At 33.2% G+C, this 24049-nt stretch overlaps 1 long non-coding RNA gene across 1 annotated transcript; it reads left to right on the top strand.

Moving 5' to 3' along the window:
- Positions 1-7718: 7718 nt before the first annotated feature.
- On the top strand, positions 7719-15312 carry LOC111622085. Its single transcript, XR_002756194.1, has 3 exons — positions 7719-7763; positions 13686-13777; positions 15256-15312. It is a non-coding gene; the product is annotated as an uncharacterized LOC111622085 (long non-coding RNA).
- Positions 15313-24049: the final 8737 nt, after the last annotated feature.

Below are 24049 nucleotides of genomic sequence, written 5' to 3'. Positions count from 1 at the left end.
ATTATCTCCACAGAATGTGGGTGTGTGGTCACTCTTAGCTTCATTTCTCCCCATAGACCTTACTGGCATGGGTGTCCCTACCAGGAGCTTGTGCTCCAGCCTGCATTGCCCTATGGATCTGTAAAATTACTGGGCTCTCCCACCACGACCAGGTGGTGACCACGGGAGAGTTATTATTATTATTATTATTATTATTATTATTATTATCAACCCGTCTCGATTATATATTAGATATGTCACTTATTTCTTTGTCTATATCTATCATGATCTCTGCTAGTTTCGGTCCTATTACGGATCCCATACTAATTCCACTTTTCTGTGTGTAATATTTACTGTTTAATGTATACTTTTTTAATGTTTTAGTTGGCTGAAGAGGGGCTTAAGAGCCCGATACGTGTAAAATTTTCACACGTATCAACTAAATAAAGATGAGAAAACCCGCCAAGTGTCTTAATTTATAGCACTTTATTGTGTTAGAAGCATAAACAAATTGTAAAGCACGGTTTTATATCATCAAAATATTTTTATTGTAATAAATGATTTATAATATCGAAATATTTATTTTATAGAAAACAGATTCCGAGAAACACGGTAAATCCGATTATCTAGTAAAGTACATTAAAGAAGTTTCGGTTTCTTGTGGTATTGCGTACAATGTGCGAGACCCTTCGCCTTCCACTAAATGACAGTAAGGAATATGCATAAAATGTTCTTATGAATAGACTATAAACTCTAGCTGTAAATATTAAAATTCTTTAATAATATTTTTTAGCCTTTGAAGTATAAAGTGAATATAAATTTGTCAACGTCACCACTGGGACTCGGTCGCCGTTTCGAACCTCTCCAACCGACTGTACGTGTGCAGATTTTCGGGGATTTTTTTTGCGTGTCTGACATCTAAATAGGAACCAGTTTAGCATAAAATGTCGTCTGAAAGAAATTCTTCTTGATACGGCGCTCTTGCATCTCATGCGTAGCTCATTCTAACGCCAAGTGCTTGCCTTTCTCTGTTTGTGTTTTCTCTAGCCAAGCTTGTAAAATTCATCTTGTTTTTGTTGGAAACAAACGAATACCGTTCAAACATCATTTAACTAACGAAGTATATAATATATACAAGAAATGTACTTATACTAGGGCAAACATCGATGGAAAGGCATACCACGTGACTATTCATAATCGATCGAATAGGCAATCGTTCACTAATGTGTTAGGATCGCGTACTTCGGTATAGACGTAAAACTGTGGTCCACCTGATACGAACCACCTTTGCATCCCGATCTATACAATGCTAACATTTACATGCTTGTATACAAAAGAACAATCATCGAAAAATCAGACATTGCTAGCCATAATCACTGTCCATCTGCTCATGTAATCTACGAGAAACACGTAATCTATAGTCTGCCAATTACATAGGGGAGATCGGGGCAACTTCGGCATGCGGGGCAAGTTTGTCAAGCGCTTTTTTTAAAAAACAAATTAAAAGGAGACTTTGGTTATAGGTTAGGCAGTTGAGTTTTATTGGTGGCTTGTTGAGTGTAGTGTTTTTATTGTTCTCCAACAAGCGTAGTTGAATTATCAAGCAAATTTTCATTTTCGTTCAATTCCATATAATATTTTTTTTCCATTTATATTGAATTGGCAGGTTTTGTTATAATTCCATGATAACGAAAGCTACTTTTCCTGTTAGAAGGATGTAACTTCAACTTATTCACGTGGCCAGATCATGGCTTGGCATTCTGTTCTCGGGGTTGTACTTAATGTTTCGAAATCATGACTAGCGGGGTAAGATCGGCAACATAAAGCCACATTAGAAGCAAAGGATAAAAATCAAACAGATGATAAATGAAAACATGTTTGCATTTGTTATTCATGTATATATGTCTTTGAACTTGCATTTCGTTGTAATAATATTAAATGGGTGTTGGATTTGTATTTCTTTGTTTTAATAGTGAATTCCAACTTATACATTGTTAATAACATAATTTTATATACGTGCCTATCTTGCCCCATTACTGTTGCCCCTATACCAGGGGCAACTTTAATAAAAATAATTAAAATAATTACAACTTTACAAAAAGAGAGAAGTTGCCGATCTTGCCCCTATACCCGGGGCAACTTCGTCAATTTCTCTCTTCTTGTAAAGTTGTAATTATTTTAATTATTTTTATTTCCAAACTGATTTTAACCAGTTCTATAGTAAGGTAACATTCCAATAGACAATATGCAAAGCTTTTTTTTCAGTTTACAGCAGTATTTATTACATAAAATTTAAGTAAAGCTTAACATGCCGATCTTGCCCCGATCTCCCCTAAGTGTTACTTCGTACTCCAGCAAATCGAAAGTGCCGTCTTTATTTCTCTAGGTTTATTTTGAGTTAAATGTTTGTGGTAATGTGCATATTTTAAATTATTCCTTGTTTTATACACGTAGGTGCTCTCCATATAAATTATATCACGCAGATTTAGATGAGTGTGTATAATTTACGTAAAATACTGGGGTTTCGATCTGTGGATAACCTTATGATTCATTTTTGTTTCTAAATAGTCGTAATTGCAACTGTTTATGTCGCTATATCGTACGTAATTAAGCAAATAATGTAATGATTACGTGTATTATTCCGTAATAGAATTAAGAGGCTCGCCCCGCAACTCTCTTCGTTCTGTCGATGCACGGGCTTAAATCAATTGTTTAAATATTTTGCGACGAGTTTCCTTATACCGCCGTTTCTACTTTAATTCGCGAGAGAAAAAATAATCGTAAACATAATCAGTATTTTACATAAACAGAGAAAACAAAGTTTTATAAATTATTTTTAATGCGTGAAAATTTTTTGTAAATAAATACTTTTAAGTGTTGATTAATTAAAGCTTTATTTCATTGTTGAATGTATTTATTGATTATAATGTATAATGTCACAAAAACAATTAAAATTGTATTCAAAAAAAGGACGAAAGAATAACACTGTTCTTTTAAATGAAAGAGAATTTCGTCATAGAGAATTTCTAAGACCCCATAAATGCTTATAAGTATGAAAATGCATGAAAATAATCGAGCAAGTTAAACATTTAATTATGAATTTCTCTTAAGAATCAAAGACGTTATGTATGTTGCTTGTGTTCTAATTTATTTATTCGTGCAATAAACGCAGTTTAGTTCTGAGTTTATCGATTTAATTCACGCTTCCAAATTACATTTTCCCTACGATTTGGTTTTCAATACCGCAGAAAAATGATAAAAATGAGAAGAGTGATATACTCCTTCCCTCTTTTTATTTTTTATTTTTACTTCCGCTTTCCGCTTTCTGTTCTGAGAAATCTTTCTTACTCCTGACTAATAAGATGGGATTTTAATGACCAAATTAAGCACAAAATTGCTTCGAAAAACTCATGCGGAAGTTTCGTGCAAAATATACTTTATTACACAATTAATTATCAAAATATTATTAAACTAGGTGAAAAATGACAGAACATTTGCGCGCAATTGTACAATTACACAAATTCCTCGAAACGCTGCAATCACGCGGGATGCAATATTTGAAAAATCAATTTTAAAATTATTAGAGTTGAAAAAAATAAATTGTAAATATTTATAAATTATAAGAATTCGTATATTTTACAAAATAAATTTAAATCGACAAAATTCAGAACACGAACGGCAGCTGACAACCATTTATACGTAAGCCGGGAATATTTTAAATACCATCAATTGTATTTGTCGTTACGAATACGCCTATCAATTAAAGGTGTACTTTATAAAAGATAAAACTATAATTAACAAAAGTCTACAACTAACTGGAAAATTATTGTGATTATTAATGTGTCAATTTAATCGTATAATATATTTCAGAATTTAACACGTTGTAATGTTGTGTGTCGTATTATAATATTATTTATAAAAGGAAGGGCAGACGAGGGTTAAAATACTCGAAATCCACATCTAATCATGAAATAAATAATCTCTATAAGTAATAGATATGTATATATCCATGATGCGGTTTACTTTATATTACGTTTTTTTTGCCTGGACCGCATTTTATCAGAGACAAAGCTTTTATTCGTATTCTTTATTTATTTTCTATGCATTTCGGGTGCAATATTTTCTTATAATTTGCACCCCTCTTCAGGTTTTTTACATTTCTATAAATTTGGTAAATTTAATTATTACATCGGTAAATTACTACAATAGTTATACAATGGTTAACTAACCTGTTTTAAGTTTTAGATCGACATTTTCCCAGTGTTGATGTTATGTCCCCTAAGGCATTTTAGACCGTTTTCCCCTCTCTTTGTTTTCTTTCCCTTTAGCTCCTCCCATTTCCTCTCACACGTCGTCAACCTCCATTCCATCATTTAGGTTTATGGTTTTGCTTTTATTAATGATTTCGAAGTGCTCTTTGAATTTTCGTAGATAAATATCTTTTTCTTTATGGATAATTTTTATACTTTTTTCGTTTATTGTTCATCCAAATTCCTTACAGTGATTTGTCCACGGTATTGATTATAATTAAGTCTAATTGCTGCTTTATGTTCTTTTATTCTGGTACCGAGTTGTCTTCCTGTTTCGCCAATGTATATTGCTGGGTTCTTACAAGTACAGTACATTTTATTTCATATATTACATTTGTTTGGTTTAGTATTTCGTTATTTTTGAACTTATTGGTGTTGATGTTGTTTTTAATTTTATTTTTTAATTTGGTCGCTAGTGTAACACCATGCTTTCTGAAAATTTTTTTGTATTTTTTAAATGTTCCCTTAATATAGGGGAACGACGTATATGCAGTGTTCTCATTCTTATTTTTAACGTTGAATCTGTTTTTCTTAAATGCATTTATCCACTTTTTTAGTAATCTGCTTGGGTAGTCGTTCAATATGAAGGTATTTATTAGTTCATTTTTTTGTTTTTCTCTTTCTTCTGCCTTAGATGTTCTGTTCCAAATTTTAGTTATTGCTGTTATAAATATATTTCTTTTTACTGTAATAGGACTGTACGACTTATAATTAAGGATTTTGTCTGTATTGCTGTTTTTTTTGTAAGGCTTTATATTGATTTTTTAAAAGTAAATAATCTCTGTTTTAATTATTTGTCCGAAGTTACTGTGTGATGGGTTCTTTAAAAAAATTGGCTTAATGCGAATATTGGATTTAGGATTTATTCAGTAATTTGACCTAGAAGAAGTCGATTTTTCTTTTATCATACAAGAGGACCTAATCGTCTGCATTAGGTGTATGATGCAAGAAAATTCTATTTATGAAAATCATATTTTAATTCACGACACGTCCAACGGAAAATATGAAATTTTTATGTCAATTAATCGAGTCGTAAAAGCAGGAAAATAGCGCTAATCTCAATTCCCCGTGTTTGTCAATGATTTTATAAAATAAGCAAACATTGGTATGACGCGCGTGCAGCCGAAAGGAATCACGACCAAGCGTGGCCTTCAAGGACGGCCAAGTCGAAACACGTAATTAAGACACGTATGTGCTTGTTCGAAATGCAGGTTATACGATGAAGCGCCGACTGACCATTGTTTCTCATTATTTGTGTTTGGTTGAACTATTGAACTAACATTCGTTGAGAATAACAAACAATTTCCCCACCGTGCAACAATGCAACAAGCCAGAGAAGAATACGGGATATGTATTGTTGAATTTACTAAAAAAATTAAATATTATTACAAAATTAAAAGATTAATTTAAATTTTTTATATGATTTCTAGAGTTAAACGTTCGGACCTCAAATTGCACAAACTTTTATGTAATCTTTAACGTGTTTAATTTTTAGATATTTTAAATATTTTAACATCGGCTACGTTTGATTAGCCGTCTTTACTGTCGTTTATATATTTAACCAGCAGGTGAGCCCGGCGTTGCTCGGGCAAAAGTAACGATAACTAAGATAAAGATTATTACGTTACAGTCAACCTTACCCGTTTTCACAGAATGCAAGAATTGGGTCCCCTTGTTTCCAGACTAATTAGAGAATTTTTAGATGGGTCTAAAAATATGTTCGATTTCCCGCAAAAACGAAAAAAACTGCATCTGCGTCTTGCACGTCGCTTTCTCTTAACAATTCCATTGTTACGTAACATTTCCATTGTTGACACTTCCATTGTTACTTAAAACTTCCATTGTTACTTAACACTTCCATTGTTACTTAGCACTTCCATTGTTACTTAATTAACACTTCCATTGTTACTTAACACTTCCATTGTTACTTAACATTTCCATTGTTACTTAACATTTCCATTGTTACTTAGCACTTACATTGTTACTTAGCACTTCCACTGTTACTTAACACTTCTATTGTTGATGGAAGTGTTAAGCCTCAATCCTGTCCTTCTCCCCCGTGGGAAGGAATTTCGAAAAATCCCTTGTTAGTGTGCGTTCTCCTAACGTACCCTAACTGTGTACCAAATTTCAACTTTCAACTCCTAACCGTTTGGGCTCTGCGCTTATTATTATTATTATTATCATCAACCCGTCTCGATTATATATTAGATTACTAAATTGAAATCATGAAAATCAATACTTGTGAGCCTATAAATTAATATCTGCAATTAAAGTTTTTTGTTCCAAATTTAATTTATTTTATGGAATTAGTATTAATTTTTAAACGCCATTAAAAACAAAAACATTTATGTACTGTATATGTCCTAGAAACTCGAGTAGTTTTGGTTCCACCCCTTTAATTAGACCAATTTGCTGAGCCATTGCCAGAGCACTCCCACTTCAATAATAATATAATTTATAGATAAGCGGCCAATCTCCCCGTACACAGTCTTGATTAAATCATAAAATATTCATCTCGGCTTTACAAATGTTAGTATTTTTCGTATATAATTTTGAGCTTAATTCTATGCTTATAAAGTATTTAAACAATTTTAAAATTTAGCCTTATATTACGCACTTTTTATACCTAAATTATTTCGAATAATTAGTACGGGTCTTTATAAGCCAAATTCCTGCTTCTTCTCAGCTTAAACTGCAAAAAAACGTTTTTGCTTAAAAAACATCCAATAGCGCGGTGCTTTTTATAAAGCGGATCATAAAGTCAGATAATTGAATTTAATAGAGAATTACGTTTCACTCTCCTCTCGTGACGTCTGCAAATACGATACTAAATTATGCATATTTGCTAAAGGCACGCGAAGTGAAGATTAAGTTCCTCGTTTGGACGATTTCTCTCCTTTGTTCTTCATTACGTGTGTCGTCGAAGTACGGTTCACATCTAAAGATGTTTCTCAAACTTGTTCTCTTTTCTCTTTCGTTAGTGATGGCTTCCGAAGATGCAAATTTGGGTGAGTACTGCCAATCTAACGAAAGACGTTTTGCTTTTTGCTATGACAATTAATACGAACACATTTATAGATTTTATTTATTATATTATCACCGCGTCTGCTTCAATATACTTCGATTATAATAATTATTGCTTAAGTTAAGTCGGGTTAGCTGGATAATTTACCATACTCCCACGTAGACAGTACCACTGATACTTTATATAATTTCGCGTAAAGTTTCTGTCGTAAATAGTAAATTTGGGGACCTGACGTGAGGAAGATCCGAATTACAGATTCATTCCAATAGATGCAATAATTGCTATAGGAATACTTTTTATGAAAGGACGAAAAACTTTAGCAATAAAGTTTATAACTTTCGGTGAGAATTTCTTTTAAGTTATGTACAGTATTTTTAATACAAATTTTTCAATATTTTGCAGAATTGGAGAATCAAAGAAATGTCATAAGAATTGCTACAACATTCGTAAGTATTGTTTTTAACTTAATCTATATCTATATATATATAAATGAACGTGTGTGTCCCTATATTTCACTTTTCCGCCAAAACTACACATCGCACGTGAATGGTGTTTGTATGTGGTGGTAGCCCCAAGTCTCCATTCGTGCACTATGGGGGTTGCGTCTCGATAGCTATAAGGGTGCGGGAGATATGAGGCTGAAAGTAGTTGAAAGTGGTTTTCTATTTCGAATGTTATGTTCGAATTTGTTCGAATTTAATTCGAACAATATTCGAATTTGAATTTGAACATAAAATTCGAATATTGCTTCGATTATAGAACGATTGTAAACGTTCCAGAAACGTTGAAAATAGTTCGTTTGAGTTGACGTGAACAGGAGACGTTCAGAAATAGAATCGAGACCATGTCTCTAATTAGTCTGGAAACGGGGACCTAATTCTTGCATTCTATGAAAACGGGTAAGATTGGCTATAATATAATTATCTTAATCTTCACTATTGTTACTTTTTGCCCAGCGAAGCGGGTCCTTGCAGCTAGATTCTAGATTACTCAAAAAAACAGTCTTTTATACACGTATATATAAAAAAACTATATTACACACAAATAAAAACCCAGCGAAGCGGGTCCTTGCAGCTAGTATTAAATAAAAATTGTAATTTCTATGTTAATAATGGACGGTACATTAATCGGTTCTAATACTTCTTTCGTTTGACTTAACACTTTAACAAAAGTAAACAGTGTGGTGACATAGATGCTATTTGTATTTTTTCAAATAATTTATCGTGCTTTGAGTACATATGATCATCAATACTATTCGTAATTGCGGATTTGATATCAAATGACTTTCTCGGATCTGCTTATGGCATGTCGGGCCCTTTCTTTATCTACTTGGGTCTCACCATCTTGAGTCCGTTTGAGTTCACTAAGACAGCTCCTTTAATTGTATTTGTAGGCGATAACTAAAAGAGACTTAACCAAAACGGAGAAAAATAAATGAAAATGTTCCAGACTGGATTCGAGCTTTAAATACTGATAAAGAAAACGGAAGGATAATTAATTTAACTGTATCTTTTAACTATTGAAGTCTGCCGGCACGACTTAAAAGTTTATTGTTTCTTTATCCACTCGGCTTCCCCCTCAAAAAATAATAACAATAATTTTTTTCTTAAAATTCTTAGTTATCCTTACTTTCTTAACTTTAATAGGGGGTGCACTTTTCAAAGCATAGTCGCGGCGCTAATATCTGGCATATGGATAGGCTGCTTTTCGTTTCGTCTGTCGTATTGTGTTTACGTCCCTTCAAATTGTTTTCTTACGTATTTAAATTTTATTAAAATGCCGATTTAATTGTTGTGAACCTCAGTGTAATGCCGATAATAAAACATGAGGAGGTTTCAAATTCACAAATTTTCATATGTCCCAATAAGAAAAAAAGGGAAGTTAAGATGAAAACCGGAAAGAAAATCAAAGAATATACTGGAATCAGTGTCAGACATTTTGATGAAAAGGATTACGAAATTACTGGTGTGAGCCAGTGTATACGACGCTTTCTAATTGATATGTTTTAAGAAGTAAAAGTAGACTTTTGTGTGATAAAACTGTATGAGGTACACTTACTCGTTAGTGCGTTTTACAGATCAGATTTCAGCACACCCGTAGTAATTACCTAGCCTTTGTATAAAAGGCTAAAAGGTCTTGTCAATATTCTAGTCAAACATTAACAATTGACATTATTTAGTATTTTTTTTTTTTGTTGTTGTCCTTAACTACAGTTTGTCACCTGTTAATACCGCAATATTAGTATAATGCATTTTTTATAATAAACTTTTATTGCACACTTTAATAATGTTTTTTCATAATTATAAACAGTATTATTTATTAATAATGATACGCGTTGCCAATATTCGGTATAGGACGACAAGAGCGATACCCAAAACAAAAGCCAAAAACTGTAAAAGCATCATTGAAATACTTAAACTTGTGTACTTTTCTGAAAGTTTTACCTTTGTTCTTGTTGTCTTATCAGGCGTTTCAACAAATAGTTATTAGGGAAAGTTTAGTGGATTAAGAAACAACTCGATGTGTACATTACAAAATGAAGCTTTCACGTCTTCAAGAAAACCTTCGATTGCCTACAACATATCTAATTGCTTTCTTCTCGGATGCTACAACTCATCTCTGCGTTTTTCCTATCCAGTTCTTCCATAGAAATATTTTGCCTATGAGAAGTTTGGGACTGGGAAGGTCATCATAATACAAGTCAACCACTAGCATAGCGAGGGGGCAAGGGAGTCTATCATGTCCCGGCCGTCACTTGCCGAAAGGCGCCAAATGGTCTCCAAGACAAACAAGACAAACAAGATTTTCCGGAAAAATTTCAGTTTTTATTTTGATCGATTTCTGGGAAATATAATTTAAATGAATAGTTATTGTAACATAATTAATTATTTCCTTTTTTGAATTGTGTGATACGAGGTAAAATATGTTATAAATAATATTTGCAGTAACTTAATCAAATATATATGTATACAAAACGTCGTTTCTTTCGGAACACTTTATTTTTCTAAAATAATGATATATTTTTATTTTTTTAAACGAAATGCACATACAGCTCACGCTTGTTATATTAAAACGATAACAAACAATACTCTACAGTAGATCCCCTATAACGCGGCAAAAAAATTGCGACCGTACTAGTATAAAGGAGCTGAAAGACTCATAAAATGCGGTAAAACATCATCGCCGACTCGGATTGGTCAAATCTGCACCAATAGTGGACAAGCAGCCGAACTACTTACAGGCTATGGAGAGTTTAGGTGGGTAAGTCGAGTTTACTATCGTCTGTACAGTATATAAATTAAGTCTAATACAGTACTGTAATTTTATACATTTCTTATGAAAAAAACATTTCTTCTTCAACGGCCATGAAAATTATTTCTATTAATGATGTCTCCAAAGTTCAGCGAATTTTTCGCAGAAAAATAACTTATCAGAAAACCATCGCCCGCTGTTCGATGCGCTGCTCGGCGACGAAAACAAGCTTAAGCAATGACGTCGTCGAACGGTGCGCACTCGGTAAGTATTCCTACAATTTTTTGTTTATAGCATAGTTTATACGGATTATTCGCCAAAAAAATATACGTATTTTGGAAATGTTGAGTGAAATTAGCCTAGAATCGACTAATTTTATGGAAGAAAACCATTCAAACAGCCGTAGTCCGTAAACTGCACACGTGTCGGGCTGTGATTGGCTCATGTATTTAAGGATTCCTACAACGCGAAATTCGTATAAAGTGGAACGTATCTACCGCGTTATAGGGGGTCGACTGTATAGTCTTTTATTATATCATATGCCCTTCGACCTCGAAGTATTATTAATTCGAGGGCAAAACTATTACTATAGATGTGGATAAAAATAATCCAGTTCTAAGTCAAAAAATCATTTATTTACAAAGCCGACGTGTGGACACCACTCGTGTCTTCCTCAGAGCTAGCAAATAACATGTTTGTTATACTGTATGTTTTCGCCGAAGGCACGGTAGAGCGTCGTTTATCCGAATCAACTGGGGACTGAAATTCTTCGGATAACCGATTATGTACGAAAAAATACACTGTATTAACCTAACCCATATTGAACTTTTTCTCTGTTGCGTGTCCCTTCGCGTTGAATTTTCGTCGATGTTAAGCCTAATAAAAACTTTCTAAAATAACAATCGTGGCTATTGCATCGTTAAAAATTATTTTTTTATTTTCTACAAACAAAATAAATATATTGAAAAATATAAAAACCAAAAATTATACTTTAGAAGTTGATGTAGTATCAAAAACGTTCGATTCAGCACAACATAGTCCTCAGAAAAACACCACACAAAAGTGCCAGTGCTGCCAGTTAAAACACACACACCAAGAAAAAGATATTGGAGTAGCCTAAGATATAGCCAAAGATTGCAGCGCCATAGCACTAGTGAAAATTTAAATTTGCCGACTGGAATGCTTTCGGATAACCGACGTTTCGCTTAACCGACTTTCGGATGAACGACGCTCTACTGTATATATTTTTCTGGAGGGGGAGGGGCGCCAATAAAGTGTCGTGCCCCGGGCGCCAGTTATGTTCGCTACGCCACTGAATTCGAGTCATCTTAGGGATAAAGTAGCAAGTTTTAAAAATTTATTAAAAATTTAATTTTCATCAAATAGCTTTTATACACTATCTTACGAAGTACATAATACAGTGAAAATTTATTATTATATTACAGTAGACCCCCCTATAACGCTTAGATACGTTCCACGCTAACCGAAAATTACGTTGTAGGAACGATTAAATACATGAGCCAATCGCAGCCCGATAGGTGGGAACTTTTCGGACTAAGGCTGTTCGAAAGGTTTTCTATAAAATTAATCGATTCTAGACTAATTCCACTCAACATTTCCAAAACACGTATAATTTATTGGGAGTAATCCGTATAAACTATGCTATAAACAAAAAATTATAGGATTACTTACCGAGTGTGTACCGTTCGACTACACCCGTTGTTCAAAGCTTGTCTTCNTACGCAAACGTGTCAAGAGATGACGCCAACAAATTCCCTGGAAATGGACGAAGTTTTCAAATGTCGCAGTTAATAAAAAAGGTAATTATTAGTTTAGTTCTTCCGCTTTTATTTTTTGTTTCTGTAGCAACGAAAAATCTGTTTAGTTTATTCCAAATTATATAAAACACAGAGAAACTAAGCTAATCAATGATATTTTGGCCTCACGTTTTAACACTCCAAGAGCTGAAAAATATACCGGTAAAAGAAAAAAAAAACTTTACAAAAATAAGTACGTGTGCATTTTGCATTACTTCTGGACTCCAGACTCTATCAATCTTCTCGCGAAACGACGTTATAGGAGGTACGTTATACGAAAGTTGCTACAATTTTTTCGCTACGTTATAGGAACGTACGTTATAGGGGGGTCAACTGTATACGTATATACCAGGAACCCTCTGACCTATTGCTGGATCACCATTTATCGCGTTATTAATCAATATTTTAAGCATTATTATTAATTATCATTGTTTATTATACACGAATCAATTTTCAAGTTGGATTTTCTATTTATACAATAAATACAGAATTCAAGCTTAAAAATATCTTCTTTTATAATTAAACAGTATAAACATCAATGGTAGCCCAAATTTGCGACGTTTTATAATCCTGAATAGAGGAAAAAGGGCAGTCTGCAAACCCATTACACTCCACTGGCAATGAGCATGCCTCGTTCCCTAATTTTTTAAATTTCTTTCTTAATTCGGCAAGTGTCACATTCTGTAAATCCAGATTTTTATAAGCAAATCAAAACTTCCGCTTAGTTTTTGCTATTTTACGGGCTACGCTATTCGACCAATGCCGAATATACAGCTCACGCTTGTTATATTAAAACGATAACAAACAATACTCTACAGTAGATCCCCTATAACGCGGCAAAAAAATTGCGACCGTACTAGTATAAAGGAGCTGAAAGACTCATAAAATGCNTTACACTCCACTGGCAATGAGCATGCCTCGTTCCCTAATTTTTTAAATTTCTTTCTTAATTCGGCAAGTGTCACATTCTGTAAATCCAGATTTTTATAAGCAAATCAAAACTTCCGCTTAGTTTTTGCTATTTTACGGGCTACGCTATTCGACCAATGCCGAATATTCGCCTTTGGCCAAACTATTTATCGAAGTGTTTGTCAATGGGCCAGCGCACAAGCACGCCGGGGCTTTTTCAGATTTTACGTGGCAATAGCACATTTAGTCGCTCTGTCCGAACGATAACAGACCGTTTCCATCTGTTAATACCAAGTCTTTTGTCAACGATCCTTTCGTCATAAAAACGCTGTTTGCTAAATGTAACGATAATCATACCAGAAATTAAAAAATTATTACTTTTAATTTCAGCAAAGTTTTGGTTATAACTTATCATGCCAAGAACTACATTTTGCAAATCAAAAGGAACTTACGCCATTGATCTACAGAACATTAAATGCCATGTAAGCCTATGTGTAGTGTTCTCTACGTTTTTCAATTATCACACAAAATGTGCATTTACGGTCTTGCTGCCTTTTCGCTGCAATCACACCGATTTTAGATGCCAACTCGTATGACGTGAGTCATCATTAGTGGTGGCACGAAAAACATCCGAAATCAGCGTGCCTGTAGCGAGAGCAGTTGGAAGCTGGACAGTAAATGCGGAGTGAAGCGCGCGCCAGTGAAAAATAAATATTTGTAGCCATATTTATTTAAAGATTAGATAATTGTCTCGTCTTTAATGGCAAGAAAGTATGTACAGAAGAATCTCTCTTTAACGGATTACAGCTCAGTGGATTTTTTTGAAATAACGGACCCTTTTTATAAGTCACGCCAAATCAATTTAATTTTATTTCCTTATACCTGATTCGTTACTCCTAATAACGAAGTTTTTGTTTTCTTAAAGCTATTGTAAACTTCGCGTTTTTTTTCAATGTTTAGGTAATATTTTGTTGTTTCTACAAATTTGTAGACGTCGATGATGCACTTGTCAAATTTGAAATATATACAGTGTTGTGACGAAATTTAGCGAGTTCATCGAGTATTTCCAAGTCGTAAACATCTGACGCTTTTAGCATAAACGAACAGGCTGTACATGATATTATCAAGCGGTCTTGTATTCAATATACAGAAAAGCGGCATCGAAAGAAAACAAGATGAACTCTGTCTTTTTTTAACAAATCGTGAAGTAAAACTGCTAACGAGCGTTGTAATTTTTCTTTTATGTGGTTACAGTATGTACAGCTTTCGTCAGCTTCGTCGTACACATGTATGGCATAATATACAATAATATACGGCATAATGTACTCGTACGTTACAAACATACGTGTTTCTATAGAATAAAGAACTGAAATCTCGACATAACGAATAATTTTAATTACATGTATTTCTTATGTGTAAGGGCTAACGGATTTTTTTTTCGAATAACAGATGGATTTGCGGGAAATCCGTTGTTCGCGAAATAACGATTTTCGGAACAACGAATAATTTTCGGTTTCCGAGCAATCCATTAAAATGAGATTATTTTATATTATGACCGGTTGCACACAAATAGAGTGCCCTGAAAATGTTTACGTCGAATTACCACACTTTTTTGACGTGGATCGATCACGCGTCGAGCCCTCCATAGATTCCAAGCTGATAAACATACAAGACTCTGTTTATCAGCCTGGGATAGCTCGTGCCAGCGACATCTTGCTTGTTCCTGCTTCGAGATATCGCGAGGTTCCTCTAAATCCCGTGATGGCCGAGTGGATTTAACCACTGCTGGTCACCCAGCATTTTTCGGGTGTTTTCATGTTAGTGACATATCATAACAGTAGTAAGATGGAGTTTGAGGAGGTGTGGTACAGGCAACATCAGGTGAACAAGCGGTGACTAACATCTTAATGGCCAACCTTCATTTCATCACCTCTAAATAAAAATAATTATATATTTTCAGTTGCGTGTACGCAAACGTGTCAAGAGATGACGCCGACAAATTCCCTGGAAATGGACGAAGTTTTGCAATGTCGCAGTTAATAAATAAGGTAATTATTAGTTTAGTTCTTCCGCTTTTATTTTTTGTTTCTGTAGTACCGAAGAAATCTGTTTAGTTTATTCCAAATTATATAAAACACAGAGAAACTAAGCTAATCAATGATATTTTGGCCTCACGTTTTAACACTCCAAGAGCTGAAAAATATACCGGTAAAAGAAAAAAAAAACTTTACAAAAATAAGTACGTGTGCATTTTGCATTACTTCTGGACTGGATGAACCATAAATTTTCAAATTTGCCAGAATTATTTTTATATACAGGACATTTACTCTGTTTAATTTTTGAGGTCTTAGATCAAGGAAATCGAAAAAAGGGAAATTGTCGTGGATCACCTCTCGAATGAGATTAATGAAAAATTTTGCTTGTCATTAGCATTTGCGATTTATTTAGGAATTACTGCAAAATAAAGCATGTATCATTTTATAATAAACAATAGAAGAAACTTTACTTTTTACTAAAATCTTATCAATTTTAAGCCACTAAAAAAGAAAATTATTAAAATTAAAATTTAGTCCGGAGGACTCACGTCGCTTCTTTCGAAAAAAAATGGGGTCTAGTATCTATGGAAATAAGTGTTACGTCTTACAATTAAACGTTATCGTGAATTTATTAATATTTGAATAATTAATTTATTTCCTTATTTATTTTTTGTACTAATTTATAACCAACGTATTACGAATTACATTGTAATATAAATATAGTTTTTCCCGTAATACGTTGAGAGATTCGATCGATATATTCATTGCAGTTATCTGTATGAACGATATTTTTTATTATTCATTTCTACAGGAGGCTGATATTTCAACAAGCGATTTCGAACTTGGATTCGATAATTATCGTAATGTGGATTTTTCAGTACCTATTTTGATAAAAACTAATACGTTCTTTTTAAAACTGAGAAAGCAAAAAATCGGATGGCATACAATCGTCAATGCCCTTCGTTTACAGGTAAATTTCCTTTTTCCTTTGTCAAATTTTAAATCCTCTTTTAAATTGAAATTATTGTTTTCCTTCCATACAAATTTAATGAAGGTGTGGCTAGCTCTATTGAGTTCCCTTTTACTGTTTGGATTTTATTTTCGTTGGGTCATCAAAGACAAAGACGATGAACCTTGGTCCGTAGCGAGTGTATACTGGTTTCTCTTCACGACTTTGACTAACCAAGGTAAGTGGATACGATTTATGAGAATTCGTTGGCGAATTTATATTGAGTTTCTATCGTTACAGGAGTCGACATGAGTGCCATCAATCGATTTGCGTCCAGAATATGTTTCGGATTGTGGGTGTTATCGATTAGTGTTTTGTTATGGGGTTACGGCGGTGTATTGTCGTCGCTGCTGGCCGTGCGGGTAAACGAACCCGTGCCCACTACACTAGAACAACTCGCTGCTGCCCTTGAAAGAAGAGAATATTCCTGCTTATTTCTTGCCGACCGTAACTATATTCTAAACTTAGAAGTAAGTATAAAGTTGTTTTGTAAAAAAATCTATTCAATGAAATAGTAATATCGATTAAACATCCTTTCTCAAAGTGGGCGATAACGCCCCATGTGGTCGCTGGAGGTTTTCACGGGGGCAATAGAAAGCTCAGTGTTTAAATATGAGTTTTATTTTTTGTCATTGAAACATTCTTTGATCTAAAAATAGGATATGTTTCACACCCTGTCTATCCTATCCATATAATAATCTTAAAATCATTATTTTTGCAATAACTGTTTTTAAGACAAGCAACAGGTAATGTAAAAAGGTTCGTTAAAAAATATGGGAGCACTAGATTTTTTTAATCTCCAAGCGGGCGGTGGTCGAAATTAGTTTGAGAACCTGTGGGTTAGAATTTTCTACTGATATACAAATACACGAAATGATTATCGTATTATGGGAACACTGGGAATGATAAAACATAAAACAAATGAAAGAAATTTCGTGCAAAATAGAAAACACCTAACTGTGCTTTTTCTGTATGCAAAAAATCTGTTTTCATCGAATTAAAGAACAGAAATAAAGATTTCAACAGCAATTAATTTAGTACAATTGCGAGAGCGCAACAACATCACCCTATAAAACTTAGAATAGTATTGTCTGTTTGGAATCCTATTATATTTGTGTTTTTTATAAACGTCTGTCGAAGTTCTTTCGGATATTTAAAAATGACATGTTCTGTTTCACGTTTCTTTATTATCCTGTAATTTTCTATGCCAAACTTAACTAAGGTTTCTGGTTTTATTGATTGAAAACACTCGTAGTTAGTAGTTTCTATTTGTTTATAAAAGTATTTTTATATTAACATTGTAATGACTGTACAAAAAATTTTTGACTAGTTCAAGCCGAAATACAAGTTTGCTGATGAAAATAGTATTTCCTGTCGTTTACCACTTCAAGTGTATTCATTCGGTTGGACAAGAATGAAATAATATCATAGCTAACTTTAGGATGCACTAAGCAAGACGTCGGGTTTCTTTGACACTTTTCATCCTATGGGCAGTAAGATGGTACTTTATCGAGATGAAAGTTTATTGATTAGACCCACAATAAGACATTCGGAAGGCGAAGAACGAAGCCGACATATCCCAGATGGACCACCTCGAAGATTCCAAAGTTTTACAACTGGGGATTGCAATTGATGGATCCCTCATCCAGCAATCCAGCTGAATCCAGCGCTGCGAATCTCCAAATACTCAATTAACTTTCTAAATAATGGCGCAAAAGTCTACGTTGTCGACCTTGCCGCTTTGCTACGTGCGATATCGCTTGGCAGCGAGAGCGACGCTGCCGTTCAGTGCGGCACGTGCTACACCCCCTCTTTACACCGCACCGCCCGCCCATTTATTTCTGCTGATCTAATTGCCAGTTGACTTTCCGCTCTCGCTAAATAAAGTGTTTTTGCGCTAAATAAAATAAGTAACTCCTATCCTAGTCCTGGTGCATAATTCTAATTTACGGTTGGTTGTGACGTCAATGAATCACGTCACGAAACGATTGCAGTTAAACTGGCCGTAGAAGCTCTCTGCAGAAGAGTCGAGTTTGATAACTGCTGACACAACCCTGAAATTTGTCTTAGACAAACTAAAATGCCAGGACACAATCTTGAGTGCCAACCTTTCCGAGGCACTCCACAAAAGAATTAGAAAACGGCGTCTTATCGAGGTCACAGGGATGCTGATTTACATACAGAACCCGAAAGAAGTATGACCAAAAAGTTAGAAAGCTTTATCTTTCACATGCCGAAAAAAATGTAATGCGTTAGGAGATGAAAAATATGCTGAATCGTGTAAATACATAACTTATGTAGGCCTAGTGGAACCAGCAGCAATGGCAGATGATATTACGGAGGTGGAGAACGATGATCCAGATAACCCGGATTTCCTGAATTTCATATTGGAACAAGAATTAGAGATCCAACTAAAGCGCGAGAAAGAAAAATTCATGAAACGAAAAGGAATTAGTACTGAGAAGGATTATGATAAGTTATTTAAAAAAGGAAATGGCTGTTTACGAAAGTGAGGGAGTCAGAAGTGAAAACTTATCTTTGATTTATCATTATTTGGTGACACTGAAACCAACTAGCGTACAGGCAGAAAAGGCCTTATATAGGGCCTTATATATATGCAGTTCATTAAGAAGTAGGTTGGGAGACAACACCATAAATACCATTTGTTTCTTGAGATCTTACTTTTAGAAAAGTCAAAAAAAATAACAGAAGTGATTGATTTAATTTTATTTAATCCTTTAAAATACTTTATTCCAGACAAGACTAATATTTTATCACTTCTAGTCTAATTCTATTAAGATTTTTTAACTTTTGTTGTATAAGTGGTTAGTGGGCTAGGCTAGGCAATTTTATTGTGAAAATTAGTGAGAAACTAAGACTACCTAGTTAGTTAAATAGTTAATTAAATTAATGAGTATCAGTATTAGATATATGATGATACAAATGTACGTGATTCATGATCGTGATGATAATAACTAACTACTAGACTACTACTAATTACTCACTCACTACTTTATTAACACTAATAATTAAATTACTTATAAATAACTACAAACTGATATGTAGAGCCTATATAAGAAAACTGGTAAGACTGAAAGCCACTTAGCCACTGATTATCCGTCCTTGCATTATTATAATATAATATATTAATATAAATTAATTAGTAGAATTACCTTTGCTATTATTTAACTTAAAGGTTACATTTTAATTATAATCTAACTAAACATTGAAAGTTAATTATCTCTATCTCAAGTGTTAAACCGAACCAAAGTTTACTACCTAAATGTGTACGAAGTTTTACTGATTTATAGTGGCCAGTCTAAATAATAAAAGTTTCTTAAGTATTTAAAAAAATGTTTTATTTCTTTAAAAAAACCCATAAATTTTGGATAGATAGATAACACTTTATTGCACCAAAAAACATCCGCGCATCATTCCAGCTGGATCCAGCGCGGATCCAGCTGGAATGATGTTGGTCCAGCAAAAATCCAGCTGAATTAAAAACACTGCTGAATTGCAATCCCTATTTACAACATATCCGAATCCGGACGAGTAAACCCATCCTGGTCTCTGAGGTCGCTGTCTTTTTTCTAACAGTTGGAATATACTGCAGTCTGTTTAAACAGAAACTTACGATTGCAGATTACTTCATTTTAATTTAAAGGTTTAAATTAAATCAGAATTTAATTTAAAAGTACGTAAAAGATTACTGTTATAACTTTGGAGCAGCGAACAAAGCAAGCTAAGTTGGGACGATCGGGCCGGCCATTCCGCCGGAAGTTAAAGAGAAGGAGCGAAATTACAGAGGCTTGGTCACTTGAAATAATTTGGCAAAACTAAAGGGGAGTTAAATCAAATTTTAAATATTATTATTTTGCTTCGGTTCAAAATAATAATCAGTGGTAAAAGATTACACAGCAATTATTTATAGTATATTTTAGTTTTATTAGCAACTTACAATTATAATATAGATTAATTAACCAATTAATAAATTAATAAAAAGTTTTATACTTACTGTATTAAGAATTTATTTATTACTTGAAACAGCAATTGATTTCTTTACAGAAATCAAAAATCGAATATATAAGAACCTTGGGAAAACATTTTCAATCGAGTTTCCAGAGTTTAATAAATGAATTAGAAAAAAATGCTGAAATAAAAGAAAAAGTTTTGAATATGGTTATTAAAACAAAAACTTCGACAGGCTTTGAGCGAATTGCATTATATGCCGAAATGTTCAAAATATTCGTTAAATCATTTGGAGAAACAACAAAACTGGCAATTGTCCGTTCACCAGATTTTGTATACTTCTTCACCATGGATTCCGACGACGAATATTTCGTATCCGATGACGTTCTTTCCACAAGTAGTGTGGTACTTATGATGAGAAAAGGATTTCCACATAAACATAAAATCGACAAATTGTAAGTACACTTTAAGGTTTATCTTTATGTATCAATAGAAACACTAATCTAATTTAACAATTAATTAACCTTTAGATTCAGAAGATTGTTTGAAACTGGAATTAATATTAAATTGTCTGGAAATACATTTTTCGAATCAAAACTAAAATCGTCGAATGATTGGAAACCTTTGTCTCTTGAAGACTTGTTTGGTCCATTTGTTGTGCTTATCGTAGGTTACGCCTTATCATTTTCTTGTTTCCTTGCCGAATTCCTCGTCGGAATGACTCTCAATCGAATTGCACCGTTGATATAACAAATTATCGAATTTTTCTTTACCACAGTCAAGTGTAAAGATTAAAGGTGTAGGGGAGGCCGGGAGTAGATGTAACAGTTTTTGCAACACATTTTATTAATATGTTAGTAGTCATCGATAAGTTTGTGAGGGTGTGGGCTTCTAAAAAAGTGTTAATTTAGAAGACTGGTTAAAACATCAATATAAATTAAATACATTTATTTATTATAAATAATTATTAAGTAATCATTTAATAATAATAATAATAATTACTGGATATGCTTTTGAAAATTAATTAAACATAGATTATTAATTTCTATTATAATAAGTTCGTAACANATTTTTTTAAAAAAACCCATAAATTTTGGATAGATAGATAACACTTTATTGCACCAAAAAACATCCGCGCATCATTCCAGCTGGATCCAGCGCGGATCCAGCTGGAATGATGTTGGTCCAGCAAAAATCCAGCTGAATTAAAAACACTGCTGAATTGCAATCCCTATTTACAACATATCCGAATCCGGACGAGTAAACCCATCCTGGTCTCTGAGGTCGCTGTCTTTTTTCTAACAGTTGGAATATACTGCAGTCTGTTTAAACAGAAACTTACGATTGCAGATTACTTCATTTTAATTTAAAGGTTTAAATTAAATCAGAATTTAATTTAAAAGTACGTAAAAGATTACTGTTATAACTTTGGAGCAGCGAACAAAGCAAGCTAAGTTGGGACGATCGGGCCGGCCATTCCGCCGGAAGTTAAAGAGAAGGAGCGAAATTACAGAGGCTTGGTCACTTGAAATAATTTGGCAAAACTAAAGGGGAGTTAAATCAAATTTTAAATATTATTATTTTGCTTCGGTTCAAAATAATAATCAGTGGTAAAAGATTACACAGCAATTATTTATAGTATATTTTAGTTTTATTAGCAACTTACAATTATAATATAGATTAATTAACCAATTAATAAATTAATAAAAAGTTTTATACTTACTGTATTAAGAATTTATTTATTACTTGAAACAGCAATTGATTTCTTTACAGAAATCAAAAATCGAATATATAAGAACCTTGGGAAAACATTTTCAATCGAGTTTCCAGAGTTTAATAAATGAATTAGAAAAAAATGCTGAAATAAAAGAAAAAGTTTTGAATATGGTTATTAAAACAAAAACTTCGACAGGCTTTGAGCGAATTGCATTATATGCCGAAATGTTCAAAATATTCGTTAAATCATTTGGAGAAACAACAAAACTGGCAATTGTCCGTTCACCAGATTTTGTATACTTCTTCACCATGGATTCCGACGACGAATATTTCGTATCCGACGACGTTCTTTCCACAAGTAGTGTGGTACTTATGATGAGAAAAGGATTTCCACATAAACATAAAATCGACAAATTGTAAGTACACTTTAAGGTTTATCTTTATGTATCAATAGAAACACTAATCTAATTTAACAATTAATTAACCTTTAGATTCAGAAGATTGTTTGAAACTGGAATTAATATTAAATTGTCTGGAAATACATTTTTCGAATCAAAACTAAAATCGTCGAATGATTGGAAACCTTTGTCTCTTGAAGACTTGTTTGGTCCATTTGTTGTGCTTATCGTAGGTTACGCCTTATCATTTTCTTGTTTCCTTGCCGAATTCCTCGTCGGAATGACTCTCAATCGAATTGCACCGTTGATATAACAAATTATCGAATTTTTCTTTACCACAGTCAAGTGTAAAGATTAAAGGTGTAGGGGAGGCCGGGAGTAGATGTAACAGTTTTTGCAACACATTTTATTAATATGTTAGTAGTCATCGATAAGTTTGTGAGGGTGTGGGCTTCTAAAAAAGTGTTAATTTAGAAGACTGGTTAAAACATCAATATAAATTAAATACATTTATTTATTATAAATAATTATTAAGTAATCATTTAATAATAATAATAATAATTACTGGATATGCTTTTGAAAATTAATTAAACATAGATTATTAATTTCTATTATAATAAGTTCGTAACAGTAATTTGTAAGCACGCTGATGCGATATCTCAGCTGTTTATTTACATTGAGTATTATAAAATTAATACACAACTAAAAATTTCGGCTAAAATGCATTTCCGGCTCTTATTAAATTAAACCACTCATCAGTTATCATTTTTTATTCGGGGATTAAAGCGCGAACGAAAACTCCGACAGTTAGTTTTGAGTATTTAGAATTAATACGTCAGTAATTACGATTGTAAAGCATACTACACCAGTGATCTCCAAACTTATTCGATCGCGTACCCCAAAAACGAAAATAATTATCAATTGTATCCCCTATAATATAATATAATATCATATAAATATCTTTGTTGGTGTTGTCAAAAATCAAATTATTTATTATTTATTTATTTTAAACATTTATATATACATTTAAATTAAATTACAAATTTGCATTTTGAATTACAATTTAATGAGAACGATGTGAGTGTATTTATTTTAGAATTTTGCTAAATTTTCTGCTACCCGCAATTTGAATTTTTCCGTGTATGATCGCGAGTGATCGCGAGCTTACTTCTCCGGGATGATGATTGTAAGATTAGACAGACTGTGGACAGGACACACGTACAGTATTTTGAAGGAAAGTTTGTGTACCTTAAGTATCACTTTGCGTACCACCTGGGGGTACGCGCTACCCCACTTTGAAGACCACTGTTCGACACATTGCAATAGAAAACAAATTATAGTTCGATATTAATTCTTTAATTTTTTCATAAAATTTATTTAATTCTAGGGAAAAATATTATTCATTTTATTAATCATAATAAACATAGTTCGTATGTATTGCCATCTGTTACGAGATTTTATTATTAAAAATTTTTATATTTTCAGTTATTATCGGATGGTAAAAAGCTTACTTTTGAGGATGGGAATGAGTTTTTATAAAAAGTTGCAAATGCAAATAACCGGAAAAATCTTCATTTAGTCGTCTCTCGAGATATGACATATGACACCTCACTCTCACCACCTTAA

This window comes from Centruroides sculpturatus, unplaced genomic scaffold, assembly GCF_000671375.1.
Source record: "Centruroides sculpturatus isolate CEXI.00-Female unplaced genomic scaffold, Cexi_2.0 scaffold11, whole genome shotgun sequence".
Lineage (NCBI taxonomy): Eukaryota > Metazoa > Arthropoda > Arachnida > Scorpiones > Buthidae > Centruroides > Centruroides sculpturatus.
The sequence above is the reverse complement of the archived record's forward strand: the minus strand, read 5'-3'. Positions and strand labels throughout refer to the sequence as shown.